Source organism: Ochotona curzoniae, unplaced genomic scaffold (assembly GCF_017591425.1).
Source record: "Ochotona curzoniae isolate NIBS_2020 unplaced genomic scaffold, NIBS_Ocur_1.0 contig_2599, whole genome shotgun sequence".
NCBI lineage: Eukaryota > Metazoa > Chordata > Mammalia > Lagomorpha > Ochotonidae > Ochotona > Ochotona curzoniae.
The window spans coordinates 11555183-11570837 of record NW_024465520.1 but is presented as its reverse complement, the minus strand read 5'-3'; the positions used below and the strand labels follow the sequence as shown (position 1 = coordinate 11570837).

Here is a 15655-nt window from a genome sequence, read left to right as displayed (position 1 = left end):
AGATTCCTCCAAGAAACCTCAGCTGGGGTGACCCCAGGCGTGACTCTTGCATGTGTCAGCCAGTATAGAGTCCAATTCAGTCTGTCACCCATGTCAGTATATGCATACGCTGGTGATTATGGCTGCCTGGTAAGTTCCATCTTCAGTCCCACATCCTATGCAAACCCACAGATGCTGTGGCCTAGCCCAACCCAGCCTGCCACAGACCTGATCTTGTGCACACCAGCAGGAACTGCACTCTAGTTGTGGCAATCCCCGATAACTCCCCACCAGGCCTGTCCCCAGCCCTGGTTCCTGCACGTGCCAGTATGTTCAGCAGACTGGTCTGGTCTGTGCTGCATCCCAGTCAAGCTCTTGTACACACCTATGGGTGTTGCAGCTTAGCTCAGCCCACCCCACCCCACGAACCAATCCACATAGATGTCAATGGATGCTGTCACCTTGTCCAGCCTGGACTGCCCCCAACCCTGGTTCTCACGCACACCTCAGGGAGCTCACACTGTGATGTAGTCATATGGGAGGTAAACAAAGAAGGAAGGCCAGGGCGAGAGTATGGGCAGGCAGAGGTAGAAGACTTTGGGGTGTGTGGTGAGCTGTGTGTGGGGCAGCAGGCACTCTGTGTTAGAGATGTAAAGAAATGCTTTTGGAAATTTGTAGTTTGCATTTCATAACAACAGTTATGGCTACGCTTTATAGAGTTCTTCCCAAATGCACAATAGTTTGGTAAAAAAGTTTTTTGTTTTTTTTTTTTAAAGATGTATTTATTTTCATTGGAAAGTCAGATATACAGAGAGGAGGAGAGACAGAGAGGAAGATCTTCTGTCTGATGATTCACTCCCCAAGTGGCTACAATGGCCAGTGCTGCGCCGATCTGAAGCCAGGAGCCAGAAACCTCTTTCTGGGTCTCCCATGCGGGTGCAGGGTCCCAGTGTTCTGGCCTGTCCTTGACTGCTTTTCCAGGCCACAAGCAGGGAGCTGGATGGGAAGTGGAGCCGCCGGGATCAAAACTGGTGCCCATATGGGAACCTGGTGCGTTCAAGGTGAGGACTTTAGCCGCTAGGCCATGGCACCGGGCCCCAGCTAAAAATATTTCATGTTGTTATCTCTATAATTCTGACAAATTTGCAAGGGAATTTTGTTAGCTGTATTTCCAGATGAGGAATCTCACATATACCAACATAATACCTGTAATACACAGAATTCCCCAAATATGCTTGGTTCCAGTTTAATTATGGTACTTGAATTTTACATTCTTTAGAATTAAGCTACTATGGGCCCGGCGCGGTGGCGCAAGTGGTTAAGGTCCTCGCCTTGCACGCCCGGGATCCCATATGGGCGCCGGTTCTAATCCCGGCAGCCCCGCTTCCCTTCCAGCTCCCTGCCTGTGGCCTGGGAAAGCAGTCGAGGACGGCCCAAAGCTTTGGGACCCTGCACCCGCGTGGGAGACCCGGAAGAGGCTCCTGGCTTCAGATCGGCATAGTATCGACCCGTTGCGCTCACTTGGGGAGTGAATCATCGGACGGAAGATCTTTCTCTCTGTCTCTCCTCTCTGTATATCCGCCTTTCCAATAAAACAATAATAAAAATAAATCTTAAAAAAAAAAGAATTAAGCTACTATAACAGCATGTTTTCTCTTGGTTCTCAGGGAATAAAACAAAGGTAGGGTGTAATTTATTTTGGTGTTATACTCTGTCTTTAGAGGACATCTATATGCAGCTTGCAGGCTAACGTGGTGGAAATCTATTTGGTATTTTAATACGTTTTGAGGGGCAGATATTTGGCACAGCAGTGAAAATGCTGCCTCATGAGGCTGGCTCCATGGCATAGCAAGCTAATCCTCCACATGTGATGCCAGTATCCTGTATGGACACTGGGTCAAGTCCAAGATGATCCACTTCCAATACAGCTTCCCGCTGATGTGCTGGAAAAGCAGCAGAAGATGGCCTAGTGCCTGAGTCCTACATCCACGTGGGAGACCCAGAAGAAGCTCCTGGCTCCCAGCTTTAGTCCAGCCCGACTCTAGCCAATGCAGCCATTTGGGGAGTGAATCTGTGAGTAAAGTCCTCTCTCTCTCTCTCTCTCTCTCTCTCCCCCCTTCCTCCATCCTTCTGTCTTTGTAAATCTTTCAAATAAGAACAAATTCTTAAAAAATGCTGCTTCAGATGTTCAGATGCTTGCCTCTCATATTGGAGTGGTTTGAATGCCAGCTCTAATTGGGAATGCAGAGTCCTGCTAATGCATACTGGGACACATCAGGTGGGTCCTCGTCCTTGTCACCCACTTTGGAGATATGGATTGAGTTTTGAGTGGCTGTTGGGAGAGTGACTTAGCAGTTGGAAGATCTCTGTCTCTCTCTGCCTTTCAAATATAAATAATTTTTTGGCTCTGCCCACTGCTGCCATGTTGATGGGTGGAGTCCAGGTGAGTCTGTTCAGAGGTACAAGTGTCTGAATTGCCCAGCTCCCAGCTCTGGCTGGGAAAACCCATGTAGGGCCAGGTTTCCTGCTGCAGATCCTAGCTCCCTGTCCACCACTGCTAAGCGGCGGGTGAATCCTGGGCTTGTCCAAGCAGGAAGTCCAGGAGTTTCTTCTGTCCACAGCAATCATGCTACAGGCAGATCTTGGGGATGGCTCTGGGTATGCCCAGGACCCACTGGTGTGCACGAGATCTGGCATTGGGAGAGGTTCTGATGGAGGAGCTTGGGCAAATATTCTTTCATGACATAGTCCTTGCAGGTAAGCACAAGAACCAAGAAAAAGAGCAGTCTGGACCATACCAGGTAATGGTACCCACTGGCACATATTTGGTCCAGGTTGGGGACAAACAAGGCTGGGCTAGTTCATATCACCTGCTGGCAAATCCAAGCACCAGAATGGAGTGTGGGTTGGACCCATTTCACATGAGGGGCAGTACTGGGGGCTAGCTGGGCTGGGCTAGGCTGTAGTCTTTAACAGATGAACTGGGACTGGGTTGGGCTGGGCTCAGCCAGGCTACATCACCCAATGGCAAATGCCAAGGAGAGGTGGGCAATGCCAGACTGGGGCTATAGCACCTAACCAGCACACATGAGAACCAGGGGGTTGGGGAGGAAGCAAAGGCAATAGGGGGGCTGCATGGGGCTTCCCTGTTGGATCACCACTCCTACTGGAAAGCATGAGTTGGGATGGGGTGGGGCAGACCAGACTGGGCAGGGCCACAATACCTGTTGGCCTCATGTGAGCTAGATCAGGCTGGGTGGACTGTTCCTACTGGTGCATGCATAAGTCAGAATGAATGTGGATTTGATGGGCTCTGCCATAGCATCATTTGACAAAGGCTGGCACAGGTGGCAAATTCTGTCAAGTTAAATTGCAGAACCATCTGGAGAAGGTAAGATTTTGAATGAGAGTGGGCCCAGTAGGGAAACAGTGGGTACCTCTCTCTTGGGTTGCCACTCTGACTAGTAAGCATGAGAACCATGACTGGGGCAGGCATGAGTAGACAGAGTGGCAGCTGCCAGTACATGTGTGGGCTGGATAATGGGCTGGTTGGGTTGAACTAGGCCACAATGCCCATTGACATGTATAAGAGCTGAATGGGATGTGGGACAGACTGAACCAGTCTGCTGCAGGTACTGTATGTGCATGCTGTACATATGGAGCCTGGATGTGGCTTCTCCCCTTATATCCCCCTTTTCCCCCCAGATACAGGAAGGAAAAAAAGAGAATGTGGAAATGATGATCTCACCCTCCTTTCTGTAGCCCTTGACCCTTAATCACCCTAATCAACTGTGTAAAAATCATCAAAAATAAAAATTAGTAGTTAAAAATAAATAGTTCTTAAGAAAATAAAACATTTGATTAAGTAGCTAAAACATTAGGAGTGTTGTTAAAATTTTCTGATTTCCAGTTTCTCTTGACAACAGAGAGCTGATGGCCACAAGTCTGTGAAGAGCTATGCTTTTCCAGGTTAAAGCCCCACATTTGCTTTTATATCCCCAACACTGAAATAAAACAACAGCTATCATTTATATTAAATGCGTACTACTATGTTTCCTGTTGTAAAATCTCAAGGAAAAAAAAAACACAACTGAATGTTTTGGTGGGAAAAAATTGTCCTTACTTTGTGGTGCATGGGAAGAATAGCCAAAGAAAAAGCATTTGATTGCACTGAAAAATTGCATTTTCAAGCACCATAAGAAAACCAGCCTTGACTGCTCCACAGGAAAAATGGGCATTGAGAAACTTAATGGAGTGAAGAAATGGCAGCATTTGTTTTTTGCATGAGAATAAAATAAATGAGCTGCTGTGAAATGAAATTCTTTATTAAGTGAAAAAATTGCTTGGACATCATAAGCTTTTTGCAGATAACAAGTTTATAAAAGAAGTCTCTTTTGAATGTTGCAGAAATTATGTGTCCAGAGTATAAACAGGCATTTGCAAATGTTCATATACCCAGCACCACTGTAGCTCAGCATGCTAAAAATATGGCTAAGGAACTTTTAGAAGAAGTTCAATTATTGGTGGCATTTTCTATTTGAGCAAATGAGAACAGAGATACCAATAATAGCGCACTGTTAGCGGTATTTATGTGTGGTGTGGTGAGAATTTTGAATGGGTCAAAGAACTTGTAAAAGGCAAAACATCAGAAAATGGCTCACTCTGTGTGATGAACAAAGGTCGCAGGCCATGTGGGAGTGTAACCTACATGTCAAACGTGCGGTGTTGCTATGGACAGGCTGCTAAGCCTTGGCACTGCTCTGTCGGGATGCTGTATTAAAGTCCATTGGTTCTCTCATTCATCAAGAATTACTCTGGACTAAAATGCTAAATTGGGACAAGTCACAGATTCAGTCATTAGCACCCCAAATTGTCTATTTTTCTATGTGTTCAAGTGAAATCAGGTCAGTATTTACTTAATGAATTTGCTGGCGTGTGCTGTGGTTGTATAACTGCTCCTGTCATCAAAGGCAGCATCCAATGTGCACGTGGCAGTGAAGGTTTGTCCAAAGTCCCAAGCTTCTTGCTGGTGCTGCAGCTCATCCAAACACTCTGAATGTTCTTCTAGAGGGGCAGTCACAAGTATCTGCGCAAATGTCATTTGTTTCTGTGATCCAGCCAAATTTCAGTCTTTGACAAATCGATTTGTTAGGGAAAAAAATCGATTGTACTTTCCTACATTGCAATCTGTTTCCAGACATGGAAATAATAATTTGAAATTCATTTATCAGAGGCCAGCACTTCAGTGTTGCTGGCTGAGCCCTTGCCTGCAGTGCTAGCATCCCATATGGGAGTTGATTTGAGTTTTGGCTGCTACACTCCTGGTCCAACTTCCAGAAATGGCCTTGGAAAGCAGTGGAAGATGGCTCAAGTATGCCACCCAAGTAGGGACCACTAAGAAGCTTCTGGTCCAGGCTTTGGCCTGGCCATTCACTGTCTCCTTCTCTCTTTAGTGCAGTTATTGAAACCAGGACATTAACATTGGTATAGTAATAGACATTTTACAGCGTAACACTTTTTGAATTTTACAGTCCTATTTTCTGTTCTGTAACTTATGCAATATCCAACATTGTGTTTAGTTGTATTTCTTTTGACTCTTTTCCGGTCTTTCAAGATCTTGATTTTTTGGGGGTTGATGAAAAACTGGATAGATTCGGTGATTGCTGTGATTTGGTGATTTCTGCTGTGCAGATGGAAGTGTTTATACACTGATTACACTTTCAGAACGTTCAGGCAGGGAATTTGCACATGCAGTTGCAGTATTTATTATGCCATGGTTAACATTCCTTCACTCGCATTCAGCAAGTATTTATTGAGAGTATGCCCATATCAGGCACCATGCTAAATAATCACATTACAACTCTGAGCATCACTAGTTATTCTTTCTCCTCTTGTGGAGTATATTTATGTAAAAGACATAATAGTGAGAGAAGAGTTCCTAGGGCCCGGTGCGGTGGCCTAGTGGCTAAAGTCCTCAGCTTACACACCCAGGATCCCATATGGATGCTGGTTCTAATCCTGTCTGCTCTACTTCCCATCCAGCTCCCTGCTTGTGGCCTGGGAAAGCAGTCAAGGATGGTCCAACGCCTTGGGAAACTGCACCTGTGTGGGAGACCCAGAAGAAGCTCCTGGTTCCTGGCTTCAGATTGACTCAGTTGCAGCCATTTCAGCCACTTGGGGAGTGAGGCAATGGATGGAAGATCTTCCTCTGTCTCTCCTCTTCTCTGTAAATCTGCCTTTCCAATACAAATAAATAAAATATTTAAAAAATATTGTGTATATAACTATTTCTTTCAGAAAGAAAATATGAAATGCATAGTGTTGATTGATAAATGTTGAAGAGTCACTTTTACAAAAAAGCTATAATATATAGAATATCAGGAGAATGTGTGAAAGTTTTAGTATTATTTATTTGAGGCATTCAAAAAGAAAGAGAGACAGAGGGACCGTGAGAGAGGGAGAGAGAGTGTATGCTTCCATTGGCGGTTCACTCTCCAGATGTCCAGATTGGCCAGGATTGAAGCCAGGAGCCAGGAATGCAATCCAATTTTCATATGGGTGGTAGAAACACAGCTGCTTGACCTATCATGGCTATGTGCCTGGCTCTGCTTTAGCAGAAAGCTGGAGTTAAGAGCCAGAGCTGAGTTCAATCCAAGATACTTTCATGTGTGACACAGGTGTCTTGGTAAGTGTCTTAACTGCCAGACTAAACATCTTCCCCAGGTGTGAAAATTTTAGCTAGAATGGCATGCTAATGTTCATTAGGAAACTGGTGATTAGAACAAGACCTGATGAACACGAAGGGTCTCATTGTGCAGTTATCTGGAGGGAGAACATCCTACCTGGAGCAAACAGGGAGGCAGGGACATGCTCTACATGCTCAAAGACAAAAGGAAGCCAGTATGGCCAAGGAAAAGAAGGTGAAGGCCAAGAGGTCCTGGGGGTCATGTTTGCTACAGGAAAGACACTGGTGAGGCTAACAAAGATTTCTGAACAGGGAAGTATACATTTGACTTTTTCTCTGTTGTGCTGAGACTGGATCATAGAGGCAAAGCTAGACTGAAGATGCCAAGGCCAGGCAGGAGGACGGTAAGGAGGCTACTGTGACCATGCAGTTGAGACATGGCAGTGGTTGGGTCCAAGGTAAGGATGAGAACCGAAGAAATTATTGAGGCAGTTTTGAAGGAGAGGTAACAGAATCTGCCGACTGAAAAAGGATGTAAAGTGTGAGAACAGTCTACAGAGAATGAGGAGTAAATCTAACATGCTTCAATATGGATTTAACAATGATGACTGTAGATTGATAGAACCAAGGTCAAATAGATGTGGTCACCATGTAGAAGGTATTTAACTTAAGGATGGTTAAAGACAAAGCACATCCATCACTGAAGAATTAAAGATTTAAGATTCAAATCCTGGGACTGGCATAGTGGTGTAACAAGCTAATCCTTTGCCTGCAAATGCCGGTGTCTAATATGGGGCTCCAGTTCTAGTCCTGCCTGCTCCACTTCTTTTCCAGCTCACTGCTTATGGCCTGGGAATGCAGTGGAGAATGGCTCAAGTCCTTGGGCTCCTGCACTCACATGGAAGACCTGGAAGAAGCTCCTGACTCCTGGTTTCAGATGGGGTCAGTTCTGTCCATTGTGGTCATTTTGGGAGGGAGCCAGTGGATGGAAGACTTCATTCTGTCTCTCCTTCTCTCTGTAAAGTATGTCTTTCAAAATCCAGACCTCATTGAACATGTGCAGTCTCTTTGTATGGAATTACTCTAGACAAGGGTAGAACTGGAGGTGGGTCATTTCCAAATTGTGTGTCCAGCAAGGAACAGAGCAGAAACCCAGACTAGAGCTGACATAGCACTGAGCTGTGGGTGGCCTTTTAAGGCCGGGTTAGCTTGTCCGGGTTAGCATGTGAGGCTCTGCCCTGCATTAAAAATTGATCTCTTCCCTATATCCTTATGGCCAAAATCCTATTTTCTCTTCAATACCCAGAGCTTCAGCCTTGGAGCTTAGTGCTGCTAAACCACAACTTCTTTAGCTCTTTCCTTTGGTCAGTCAAAATGTGTCTTCCTACATCATTATAATATTTTAGGTCTCTTTGCACAGACTCTGATCCTGAGAAGCTACCAACTGCTTGATTTCTTGTTTCTTTATACACAAAAAGTTGGGATCTTCCTTCATCTCTATTATTTCATGACTGTGGTTGGATTTTGAAAGAAGTTATTCCACCCACTCTTCTCTTAGCGCTTTGAAAAACTGCTACTGCCAGCCTGGTTGTGTCGCTTTGTAGCTGCATGCTTTGTTTTGCCCATCTCTCCATCCAACTGCAATTGTCTTGAGGGCAGAGACCAAGTCAAATTTAAAATTTAAATTTTCACCATTGGAGTAAAGCCTGTTATGCAGCAGATGCTTAAAAATAATTTGTTTCAACATTTAAGAAACAGACAGGAAATGTGTTGTGGCATGGTGAGTCAAATTACTGCTTGGGACTCCCATATCTGACATCAGAATGCCTGGTATAGAGTTCCTCTACCAAGTCTGACCTAGGTGGTTAGTGACGCAGATCTTAGGAGGTGGCAAATGCTGGCTGGAGGTCATGCGTTCTATCATTTTCTCGGGAGAGTAGGATGGAGTTCATGGCCCTAGTTTTGACCAGACCTAGTACTGCTGTTTTGGATGGTTGGTTGGGAGTGAGCCAACAGATGGAAGATCTCTCTCCATGTCTCTGCCTTTCAAAGCAAACAAGTACACATTGAAAGTAGGTATCTGAGTCTTAACTAGAAGGCCCCGCTATCCCAAGGACACTCACACCTGTGGTTTACCACCTTGAACAAAAGGTTTTTACCTGGACCACTCATGTGACGATCTCAGAGGCCTCCCAATGACACTGCTGGTCTTCTATAGACTGATTATATTTGGGGTCTCTGGGAATGGGATGACCAGAGCAATATTTTTAGAAGATCTTCAGGCCATCCTAATGATAGGGTTGAGTACCACCATTCTAACTCTTCCAACTGATAGTACCTCCTCCTTGTATTTACTCCCTGACTCACTTCTCTCATCTTTTATTCAGTGCCCATTTTCCACAGAGGAAGGGGACTGGCCCAAATTTCAAATACTTGGTGAGGGGCAGAGCCAAAGTTAGGGTCTGAATCCAGCAGACTTAGCCATCTCCTATGTGACAGGAGGGCGTAGAGAGGCCTCTGGTCTTACTTTTACTTATTTATTTAGTGTATTTCTTTAAAAATTTTTGACATTGTTTACATAGTTGAGAGGGATGCAGGGCCATGCAGGTCTTCGATTAGGATGGGGAGGGTTGTGGTATGGAGCAACAGGGATAAATGTTTCCATTCTTTTTTGTCTTGTGTCCATTGTGAGGGACAGAGAAGGGGCCTCTCCTTGCTGTGAAACTACACAAGCACCCAAGGATTGAGGACAGTCATTTGATGACATCTTATAGACCCCAATATGTGGAACAGTGTGCTGGGGATGTTACGTGAGTGGTTCTGAGAAGTTGTCGGTTTCTTAAGTCCCAGGGTTGAGAAAATCTTCCCAAGCTCTGTTGGTTGATGAAGTCCACCTTAGTGCATCCATAGACCCAGAAACACACTGCAAAGCTTGGCCAGGAGATTTGTTGTACTGTGAGTCGACCAAATCTATCCCCCAAAATGAGTCGGAGGCAAACTCTTAGAAGCTCAGGCATCCTTATTCACCAGGTGAGGGTGCCAACCGGTGTCCCATTCCTCCACACATTGAAGAGGGGAGCAGCTGTCTCTGGTCTTTGAATAGAAAAGGCTAGGTTGTACAGTTGTGGTAGGTTTCTTCACAGTGATGCTGAATCAAAAGCAAACAAACACAACCTGAATTCTTAGAAATCTGGCCTGAGGGCTTGTCTCTGATGTTGGAGCTGGGATGTTTAGACAGATGCAGAGGTGAGCAATGGGGTTCTTTACCTTGCTCCTTCTTCAAGAAGGCCATGGACCAGACAGCTGCTCTGCTGGGGAGCCGGGAGAGTGCAGGGTAAAGCAGGCACAGGAGGGCAGGCATGGGAGGTGATTGGGATTGGTCTTGAGTCCATCACCTGCTCGCTAGCAGGTGGTGTGGTGGTGGTGGTAATCGCAGCTCTGCAGGGTTTTTAGGAAGATTCAGTGAAATGGGAAAGTGCTTCTCAGCCCTGCAGCAGCGAGAGCCTTCGTGCCCAGTCTCAGCCCAGTGGGTCTTGCACCCAAATCCTTGAGAAACCTCATTCTGAAATTCCGTCATGCCAGCCTGAGGCACACACCAACCTGTGTGCAATGTCTTGGCACATACTTGTCAACAGAACGAGCATGCCAGGAAATCTGGAGACAAAGTGCCACTCGTAGCACACCTGTTATAGCCAAGGCGGAGATGCTGGAGGCTGACCTGTGCCTTGGCTTCTGGGTAAGTGCAAAGTGCTATCTTCTGCAATGATGCAGGCAGTGTTCCTCCTTGTTCTGGCTTGCATCTTTCAGTGTTTTCCAGAGTCTTCCCCTTATTTTTGGATCCGCGCTGCAGGCTGGTCTTTCATTTTTGGCTTTTAGAATGTTGCTAATGAGCATCTGGCCAGAGTTAGCAAATGCGATAACAGCTTGGCCCTTCCTTTTTTTACCTTTTTTTTTTCTTTCAAGAACCAATAATGTCCCCCAGGATCTCCAGGGTTGGAGATGGGATGCTCTCACACCTGCATTTTACAAAGGAACTTGAAACAGCTGTTCAATGAGGCAAGGAAGCAGCTGAGGCCATAGCAGTGGTCCTCCCAGGTAGAAGAACAAGAAGTATTCTTGTTTTCAGGTGAAGAACACATACACGCATGTTTTTTTCCACAGGCCCCAACATTATCTAAAACTCTTTCTTCTGCTGAAAGTTTCTATATAAGTAGTTGGTAAAGTGGAAAACTGTGGCCTAATGAGAAAGAAACTTTCAGCCTCCACCCAATGGACCCATTGTGTTTTCCTAGATCTTTCGGAGCAAGGTGCTTCCCATACCTCAGCTTGAATCCTTAGGACAATTTCTGCAGGGTATGGGTAATTTTGGCCATCCCAGAGCCGAGGAAGCAAGTGCCGGGAAGCGATGTGCTGCAGCTGCTGAGCGGTGGATTTATCCAAGGTGAGACTCTTCCTCGCTCCTACCTCTCCCCTGCACTGTTTCATCCTAGTAACAGCATCCTGCTCCATGGACTGCCCGCAGGCCTCTACTGAATGTTTTCTCACCAAACTTCCTTCCCTGTTGTAAGCTTGGCACCTTTCTCTGCCTCTATTTTGAAGGTATGGGGATGAAGACTGTCACCCCTGCGTCCAGCTGCCTGGCCACTGTCCTGCTCTCAGATTCTCTCCATTTCACCCGAGGTTAAGCTGGACCTCTGGAGTTTTTCATCCTGTGATCAGCATTTTCAGCCTACTGCACAGGGCCATCTGAGACTTGAAACTCTTAAACCTTTCAGAACTCTGGAGCCAGGGCTGAGAGCTGGGTATAATAGAAGGAGCTGTAGGGCCCGGCGCGGTGGCGCAGTGGTTAAGGTCCTCGCCTTGCACGCCCGGGATCCCATATGGGTGCCGGTTCTATCCCAGCAGCCCCGCTTCCCTTCCAGCTCCCTGCCTGTGGCCCGGGAAAGCAGTCGAGGACGGCCCAAAGCTTTGGGACCCTGCACCTGTGTGGGAGACCCTGGCTTCGGACCAGCATAGCATCGGCCGTTGCGCTCACTTGGGGAGTGAATCATCGGACGGAAGATCTTCCTCTCTGTCTCTCCTCTCTGTATATTCGCCTTTCTAATAAAAAAATAATAATAAATCTTAAAAAAAAAAAAAGAAGGAGCTGTGGGGCAGGCTGTCTGTAGTGGGAAAGGTGCTGGCAGAGGGGAGCTGAATCTCCCATTGTGAGGGGCTGGGGTAGGGATGCCTGGCTGGGGCTCCCTGGAAAAGCTATAGACCTTGAACTATCCTGATGTCTGTGTGAAGGACTGAGGTTTGAGAAGTATGTTGCTGGGAATGACATGGTTCTTTATGATCTCCACGGAGAACTTTCAAACATTTGCTATTTTCTTCCTTTATTAGATTTAAAGATTTACTTAAATGTGAAGGGATAGTGCCAGCTACATTTTGTTTTAAGATGTATTTCAGGGTACTTTGCTTATTTCTCCACTGATCTAATTAATATGGTTTAAAGACCAAGGTGAGACATTGGACATAGTTAAGTTTAGAAAGGTAACTGTGTGATATAAAGCAACTTGCAAAGAATATCAGTCTTCTCCAATGAACGTAAGCCTAAAATAGGGTGAAATTTCAATGTGCTGAGTCTTCCTTCAGAAACAATGGCCCACTCTCCACCCTTGTGTGTCAGAATTGATGATACAAGGATTTAAATTCATTGCTTAATCTACTTAAATTTCCGTATGTAAACCTGATTCCTGAATTGAGCCTGTTAGGATGTTTTAAAAACAAAGCCAGATAGCTCCTGGATGACTTTTTCTTTGCACATTTTAATTGTATTGATCATGTGAGTGAAAAGAAAGCAGTACTTTCACAGTCAGAAGCTGCAATTTGTTTTGTCGTCTTTGTTTTACTCCTTATTAATGGAAATCCACTCATTAAGAAGAATTTTAGAAAATCTCATCTCTTCCAACTTTCTGGGCATTAGAAGAGACCATGTTTGTTCACCTTTTGTCTGAAGCTTTTTTTTTGGTCAAAATTTCCCACGTTTTGTTGTACTGACATTTACATACTGCAAATAATTTCATGCAGTGAGCATCAAGGTGGATCTTATTCATTCTGTTCTTTGAAGAATTCCTATAAAAATATGCAGCGAGTCAGTTTACACAGAAGCTGTTAGAATTAAATTAGATCCTTACTATGAATCTACTAAGACTAAATGACAATTTCTGGTTTTAAAAAACATCTTATTATTTTTTGAAACTCTATTTGATAAGCGAAGGGATGCAGAAACTGAAGGAGCTCTTCCACCCTCCAGCGTACTCCCCAGACTCTGGCAACAGCTGAGACTGAGTCAGGCTTGGAGCCTGGAATTCAATCAGGACCTCCCACATGGGCGGCAAGTCCCAAACACTGGACTATCTTCTTGCTTCCGATGGTGTGCATTAGCAGGAGGACGGATTATAAGTGGTGTTCAACATAGGCACTCTGACAAGCAGCATTGGAGCCCCGGGCAGCACTGTATCTGCTGAGCCAAAGGTCTTTTCCTATTGTTCAAACAAATGTGAATATTTTCAATATCTTGTAAGGTGGGATCTGTTTACATTAGCTCAGCTCTGGCCATTGTGGCCACTTGGGAAGTGAACCAGCAGATGGAAGATCCTTCTTTCTGTCTCTTCTTTTCTATGCAAATCTGCCTTTCCAATAAAAATAACAGATCTCAAAAAAAAAAAAAACCCCAGTTTTTATCCCTCTGTGAACCCTGAGTTCCTGGAATATAATATGTGATCTATCTATCTATCTATCTATCTATCTATCTATCTATCTTCAATTTGTTTCTGAATTTACTAGTTGCTTTCTTCCTTTTTAAAGATGGGTAATTACAGAGGTAACTAATACAGAGCAAAGAGACCTGCCTAGTGTTTCTCCATCTTGGGTCATTTGGTAATTGATCAGGAACCTCGGGACCCACTCACTATGAGGAAGAGCTAGCTATTCATTAGGAAAGTACAGACAAGTGATGTGAAGAATGTGTATCGGGGATCTGACGTGCGCACTGCGTGATGGCTCCTCCAGGACGCGTGCAGAGTTCAGAGTCCCCCTGAGAATCCACACTGTTCATCTCTGTCTCTTCCACACCGGAAGAGTTCAGTTAGTAGGTCAGCTCTCTTCCAAGTCCTAGCAAACAACCCTCTATCATTTTATTGAAGATGCAACTGAGCTCATATTGAGGAACAATCAGTTCACCTTTGAGACTTTGCTCCTGTCTAGAATGGTTTAGAGCTAAGAACACAAGTGCTCACTAAGCCTTACTTTTCTTCTGATCTCAAAAAAGATCGTATTTAAAGCTGAAGCAGTTCCAGGAAAGGATAAATGATTGTTCCAGAAGCTGCGTGAAAGCCGACGTCAGCCTCAGAGCACATTGATTCCAACAGCACACCCATCCTCACGAAATTGGGAAAATTATTATTTACTGTGGAACTTTTGGAAGTGACACATGGAGAGTTATGAACAGATCAAAAACATTTTCAGATTCTTGAAAATCTTGAATTTTAATTAGATGCCAAAAACCAAATGAAAAAGAAATGCTGCAGCTGCCACTTCTTTGTACATTGGTCACTGAAAGTGGCATTCAGCCTATCTCTGTTTGACTGTGCCTTCTGCATTCTGCCTGGGAAGAAAAATGCACTCTGGTGCTGGGAACAGGAGTGTTTAGCTCAGCAGTCTGATGAGCAAGCAACTCAGGAATGGAGCCATGTTGGAGCTGGGCAAGAGCAGAGTTGAAACTCTAGTCCAGGGACCCTCAGCTCTGGTTCAATTAAGAGGACCACCTCGCATGGATGCACCACCCAACCCAATATATTCTGGCTTAGCAGGTCTCAGGAAAGGCCCAGGCATGGGTCCCTATGTGACTGGTGGCAGCCAAAGTTGACAAGTGGCTTAGAAAGTGGATACGGACATTGTAGGAATGGACTCAATCCCTCTCTAAGTTCCTAGTACAGTGGGGAACCTCAGAGCAGCAGGAGGAGACACAGTCAATACTGGACCTAGGGGACAAAGAACAATTCAGCACAGGAGGTTGAAGGTGGCCTTGACCTCAATCTGGAGTTTGTAATGCCTCATACTGTCTTTAGCCTAACAGACTAAAGGATAACAGACAGTTCCTTCAAGATTCTTTTTGGTGCTTTGCCCTTCATTTTATTAGCACTATTAACCTTCTGCAAAAATCCCAGTGGCAGCAAGTGTCTCAAAAATAGCTGAGTGGAAACACAAAAGGGTGAAATGAAAAGTGCCTTGGCAGCCTTGTTTCTGGGACAAGCTTACAAGAGCCCCCAGCCCTGCTAGAGCAGAGTGAAGAAAGACACGTCAGTTTGATGGGGTCAGGCTGGAATCTGCCCCCACTGGAGCTGTATGGGATGATTAAATTCATTTCGAACCTTTGAAAGCTTAACTGAAGCCCAGCTGGACATGGGCTAGTACATCATTATATTGTTCCTATATATTTTATTCACTGCAGGTGACTTGACTTTGCTTTAATAGGTTTTTAGGCTTGTGACACTCCTGTTCAAATAGAAACAACACATGGTCCAAAGACAAATGTAAATATATTTCTGTTTTCTGTGCTGCTGTTTCCCACTCACAGAAGAGGTAATTGAGAATCTACTGTCTTATTCACAGGGTTCCAGTGTGTCAACTGGAAGGGTGACAAATAACCTCCAATCCCTTTAAATAAAATGTGCAGGAAAATTACACTACTAAATATATTTCATCCATTTAACCCGTCCTGTATACCATAAACTCCTAAATAAAAGCTCCAACTTAAAAGAAATGTTTGTAAGATAGGTTTAAACAATAGAAAATGTTGATGAAATTGAATGCTCAAAAGACCACAAAGATACCAAGCAGATAGTCTCGAACATGCACATAAGAAGTCTTGGGTGATTCATGTGCCTCATTCATATTCCATAGACATGAATTAAAGACCTTCTTCAACCCCCATGTGCTATAATC

At 44.8% G+C, this 15655-nt stretch overlaps 1 protein-coding gene across 5 annotated transcripts in view; it reads right to left on the bottom strand.

The window, feature by feature from the left end:
• The window catches only part of KCNAB1 (potassium voltage-gated channel subfamily A member regulatory beta subunit 1), a 370144-nt gene that overhangs the window by 75159 nt on the left and 279330 nt on the right, over positions 1-15655 (bottom strand). The gene's annotated exons all lie outside the window — the stretch shown is intronic.